The sequence below is a fragment of the Protopterus annectens genome, chromosome 1.part1, assembly GCF_019279795.1.
Source record: "Protopterus annectens isolate FY-2018-M chromosome 1.part1, PAN1.0, whole genome shotgun sequence".
NCBI classification, from domain to species: domain Eukaryota; kingdom Metazoa; phylum Chordata; order Ceratodontiformes; family Protopteridae; genus Protopterus; species Protopterus annectens.
Window position 1 is genome coordinate 1,822,771,193 of NC_056726.1, and position 6,000 is coordinate 1,822,777,192.

General features: G+C 46.3%; 1 protein-coding gene across 1 annotated transcript in view; it reads right to left on the reverse strand.

Moving 5' to 3' along the window:
* Positions 1–6,000, reverse strand: part of STK40 (serine/threonine kinase 40) — a 1,174,020-nt gene that overhangs the window by 901,198 nt on the left and 266,822 nt on the right. The gene's annotated exons all lie outside the window — the stretch shown is intronic.

Sequence of the window (6,000 nt, forward strand, 5' to 3'; positions counted from 1 at the left end):
TCCTCAGCAATGGGTACCAGTGTTGTCTTGGCCAGTTCGAGCTATCAGGATTATCCTTGGACGCTCCTCCTTGATTTTTAGTAATACCCTGTGTATCAAGGGAAGAGGTGGAAATGCATATGCTGTCAGACCTTTCCAGCTGAAGGAGAGCGAATCCACCTTCCATGCAAGTGGGTGGAATGTCCTTGTGCAGAATTTTTTGAGCTGGTGATTGAGAGAGAAAGCGAATAGATCTATCTGTGGCATTCCCCATTTCTTTGTGATGGTCTTGTAGATGTCCGGGTGTAGCATCCATTCGTGAGCATCCGAGGTGGTTCTGCTTAACATGTCTGCTAGAGTGTTCTCCTTTCCCGGTACAAATATTGCCTGTAACTGGATGTTGTAGCTGAGTGCCAGGTTCCAAAGGTCCAAAGTCATTCTGCATAGGGGGTATGAATGAGTGCCTCCCTGTTTGTTGATGTACCACATGACTGTGGTGTTGTCTGTCCTTATCATCAAATGGCCTTCTTTGAGAAATGGTCTGAACTTTTGGATTGCCAGTTTTACTGCCAGCATTTCTTTTTGGTTGATGTGCAGGTGTAGCTGGTCCTGAGTCCACAATCCTTGTACGCATTTGTCCAGCATGTGTGCCCCCCATCCTAGGTCTGAGGCGTCTGTTGTGATGTTTTGGCTTGCTCGAAAGTTGTGGAAGGGTAGGCCTGGGTTTGACTGGCATGCTTGAGCCCACCATAGGAACTCCTGTTTTAGGCATGGGATTAGTGGTATTTCTGCTTCTAGGCTGTGCCTGTGTTGGGACCATAAATTCTTTAGGTACCACTGTAGTTTTCTCATATGCAGTCTGGCATGTGGGACCAAGATTATGCATGATGCCATGAAGCCCAAAGCCTGCAGAACTTTTCTTGCTGTTAGCTTGTTCTGTTTTGTTAATGCCAAGAAGTAAAGAGGGAGTTATTTTTGTTTTTCTGCAGTTAGGAATGCCATTTGTTTTACTGTGTCCAATTCCGCGCCCAAGAATGTCCTTATTAGGGATGGTATCAGCCTTGACTTTTGTAAATTGACTGTGTATCCCAGGGCTTGTAGCAAGTAAATGACCCTTTGTAAATCTGTTGTCAGCTTGCTTTTGTTGTCCGCTTGTAGCAGGCAGTCGTCCAGGTATGGATAAATTTGGATTCCCTGTAGTCTGCAGTGGGCGATTACTGATGCCAGGCATTTTGTGAATACTCTGGGCGCAGTAGATAAGCCAAAGGGCAATGCTGAGAATTGATAATGCTCTGATCCTGCAAGAAATCTGAGGTATCTTCTGCAATTTGGTCGAATGGGGACGTGCAGGTATGCCTCCTTGAGATCTAGAGTTACCAGCCAACACTCCTTGCCCAGCATGGGAAGAAGTTGCTGTAGGGTCAGCATTTTGAATTTTGGGACAATGATGTATGTGTTTAAGATGGACAGGTCGAGAATAGGTCTCCAACTTTTTTCTTTTCTTGGAACTAGGAATAGTCTGGAGTAGAATCCTTTGCCCTGTTCTGTTATTGGTACTCTTTCCACAGCTCTCATCTTTGTTAATTGCATTATCTGCTGTAGAGCTTCTATTTTTTGATTTGGAGGCAGGTTTGGCATTCCTCTTTTGACTGGTAAAGTGTGGAAGTGGAACCGGTATCCTTGGTCTATGGTTTGCAAAATCCACTTGTCTTTTGTGATATAGTGCCAATTTTTCAAAAATAAGGCTAACTTTCCGCCTAATGGTGCTGCTATTTGCTCCCTGGTTCCTGCTAAACCTTGGGGGCTGAACCTGTAAGAAATCTTTAACTGTTTGTACAGATTTTGCCTTTTCTTCCATTTTCTTCATTACCTGCTGGGCAGGTGTACCAAATAAACTGGCCTTATCCATAGGAGCATCTAATAGCTTAGCTTTAACATGATCCGGTAAGACCTGCTCTTTCAACCATGCATGTCTTCTTATCACTGTGCCAGTCATGGCTGATCTAAATGAAGCCTCCAGTGCATCATAGCCACATTTTAAGGAATGGTTACTAACCTGTTGTATGTTATTTACCATTTCTAATACATATTTCTTATCTATAGAGTCATCATAGGATAGCTTTTTAGTTAACTGATCAAGCATAAACTCTTGGTATTGTATCATGTGAAACTGACAGTTTAAAGCTCTAGCTGAGAGAGTAGCAGAAGTGTAAACTTTTTTGCCCCATCTGTCTAAAGACCTGGATTCCCTTTCTGAAGGTATAGGGTTTTTTGTTGTGGTCGAGGCTACTGCCTTAGGCCCCTGGGAAATAGTTTCGGGGTCCGCCAGTGGGGCCTTGTATAGGTGGTGATGAGTGTCTGGCACCCTGTAAAATCTATCAGGTTTGGCAGGGGCTGGAGGTAAAGAATCAGGAGCAGTGCAGACATCATTAAATGCATCATCCACAACAGGCAAAACAGGAGGAATAGCTAAGGGCCTATGTTGTGGTAAGTGCAGAAAAGTCCTAAGCCTTTTTCTTGAATCTGAGAAATCTTGTCCCTGCCATTGGAATTGCTCTCTCATGGCATGTAAGGTTTCCCCAAAGGAAAATTCCTCTGGTGGAGAGGCAGCTGGAATAGATTCTTCAGCATCAGAGTCTTCATAAGTAGAAAAAGGATCCTCTGGCTGTTCTGCAATGTCAGAGTCAACCGCAGAATCATCAGAGGACACTGGCTCAGGGGGCTCTGTTCCTAGGTCTCTTTTCTGGTGGCTGAGAGGCCCTGTCTGGGTGAGATTGGGTTCCCCTAATTAAAGATATTAAATCTTCTGCCAGAGTAAGCATTTGTGAACTGGAAGCGGGCCTGTGTGAGGGAGGTTTAACAGGCACTGACTTAGCAGATTTGGCTGCTTTAGCCCTGGCAAAGGCCTTGATAGACATGGCTGCAGGGGGTCTTGCAGCACCACGTGCTGGGGTAGAGACATCCAAAGGGATGGTGTCAGATAACTCACTAGAAGCCACAGTTGTAGGCAAAATTTCTGAGGCCGATTCAGGTAAAGTAGTGGGAGCCTCAGTAGTAGTCATGGATTCGGCTGAAGATTGACCAGTTTTCTCGGTTTCGCCGAAACAGAGACACTCGGCTTGCTTGACTGTGGTTTCGCCGAAACCTGGCCGCGAGTGTCGGTCTTTTCTTGCATTTTTGACAATTTGGGTAGTCGGAGGATCCGACGGCATAATGTACGCAAAGTCTGAGCCGAAAAACTGTTCAGCAACTCCGACCGCCTTTAGCGCTCGCCGGTTGAAGGAAGCACAGGCGAACAGGCTGCTACGCCGTGGTCTGGGCCTAAGCAAGGCAGACAGTAAGAGTGGAAATCTTTATGAGGTATTTGTTTCCCACAAGTTAAACAGTTATTGACTTTTTCTGACATCGGCTGAGGCAAGAAAGAGTCCCCAACGGGTACTTAGCTTTTAGAAGTCTTCAAGTAGTAATCTCTGGATCTGACCGACCGCACTTGCGAACAGCTTCTGCTTCGGGCGCCACGCGGCAAGAAAGACTGAGGAAAATGGCGTCGGCTGATGCCTTTATACCCGAAGACCAGCAGAGATGACGTCGGGTGGAGTGCGACATCAGCCGAAGCCGGACCCAGACTTTGGAATCCGGCCGACCGAAGGGCTGCTTGACGACAGGACAACCCAGTTGTTATGACTGCAGATGCATCCATGAAGGACATCTAAAAGTGCATAGATCCTGCCCTAAAATGTAGATATTTCCTGCAAGATTCACTGATTGGGATGTGTAGGTAGGCCTCTTTTAGGTCTAGGGTAGCTAACCAAGCATCCTTGGAAAGCATAGAAAGAAGCTGCTGGAGGGTAAGCATTTTGAATTTTGGTATCACCAGAAAGGTGTTTAGAATGGACAGATCCAGGAATGGGCACCAGGTGCCCCCTTTTCTGGGTACCAGGAAGAGTCTGTAATAGAAACCTTGGCCTATCTGGTCTGCAGGAATATGCTGCATTGCCCTCATGGAAAGCAGGGAAAGGACTTGCTTCTTGGCCTCTGCCCACTGGTTTGGAAGATGATCTGGGAACCGTTCTGGGGTTGGAAGAGTGTGGAAATAAAATCTGTATCCATGAGGCACTATGTTGAGTACCCATCGGTCGTTGGTAAAAGAGGCCTAGTTGTTTACATGGAAGGAGAGTTTTCCTCCTATGGTCACAAGCAGGTGGGCAGAGGTAAGGGGTGGAGGTGTAAAGTCATTGCGAGTTCTTACCATAAGGAGGAGGCTTAGCACTCCCCGTTTCTGAAGTGGAGGAACTCCATTGCTTAGATCTCTGCATTCCCTGGGACTGCTGCCTGTGGGGTCTGGGCTGAGCTGGCATGGAGGGCGCCAGAAAGGAGTGCTTAGAAGGGCAATGTCTACTGAACCTCAGAGGCTGGACCTGTAAAAAGTCTGTCTGCATAGATTTAGCTTTTTCTTCCATCTTTTTTAAGACCTCTTCTGCCTTGGTGCAAAACAAATTGCCTTTGTTCAATGGTGCATCCAATAATTTTGATTTGACATGGTCTGGCAAAGTCTGTTCCTTAAGTCAAGCATACCTTCCAAGAACAGAACCGGTGACTGCTGCCCTTCAAGATGCTTCTATGGCGTCAAAGCCACATTGCAAGGTGTGCTTAGCAACTTGGCTTGCAGAATGCAAAAGTTCTTGTAATTCTTTATTTTCTGCACAAGCAGGAAAGGAAGATAGATATGTTTTGGTTTGAGGAGTTCCATGGCATGCTGCTGATATTTCAGCATGTGGAACTGACAATTTAGTGCTCTAATAGCAAGAGTTTCACCAAATGAAAAATCCTCGGGAGAAGAGGCAGAAGGAATGGATTCCTCTGCATCAGAATCCTCAAAAGCAGAGAGGTTGCGCGTCTTCATATTCAGAAACCTCAGAGTCAGACTCCTGTTCAGATAAAACTACTGGAGACAAGTCTCTCTTTCTTTTGGAAGGGGTAGCCTGGCTTCCCCTAATAAGCATAATAAGATGTTCTGCCATTTTAAGCATTTGAGATTGAGGCATGGAAGCAGGTGCCTGAGCTTGGGTCGTCGTTTTTTTTAGGCGTAGTTCATACCCTGGACCTTATAAACTCAGTAGTTTTAGAAAGAAATGAAGATGCAAAAGAAGTAGTTGGTTTGTGTCGAGTATCGGTAGTGCGAAGAACTTCCTCAGAAGCCAGTGCCTGCTCAGCGGCTCCAGACCCATCCAAGGTAGAGACATCCGCAGGATGCTTAGTTGATGAGTCTCGCGGCATACTGGACTCCGAATGAATCTCAGTAGCGGCCTGCGAATCCACCGAAGCGGGCCTCAGCGACTGAGAAAGCGCCTCACTGAGGACCGGATAACGGACGACTAGCTTAACGGAAATGTCATTGGCAGTTTTGGACCTATGCAGTCTGTCTTTATCTTTACGTTTTTTCAAAAGATCTGTAGTCTGATGGCTTACCGAAGCTATACCGGAATAGGAAGACAGAGAGAAAATAATTAGCTACAATAAGGGCCTGACTATGTATAGTTCTGGCATTGAACAAAGCACAAAAGCAGCAGTGAGGGAAGTCATGGTCTGAGCCTAATGACGCAGTAAGAATGGAAGTCTTGGTCTGGTATTTGCTTTCCACAAGCAAGACAACTAACTTTTTCTGACATCAGTTAGAGAAAGAAAAAGGATCCCCAACAACATACTTAGCTTTAGAAGACTTCAACTTGGAAATGGAAACTCAGGTAGTGGCCGACCGGGCACTCGTGCAAACTGCTTCGGGCTCCTCGGCCAGAAAGATTGATGTAATGGGGTCGGCTGCTTGATTTTATACCACTGACAACCTGACGTCAGTCCTGGGGCAACAGCAACTGACGCAGAAATACTAAGCCTCTGGTATTCGGGCAGACTGAGGGCTACCCCTGGCAGAATAACCCAAGTGTGAGGACTGCAACAGTGAAACATGAAGAACATCCGGTGTTCCATGCCAGTGGGTCAACTCCTCGCTGGTCAGATCCGACC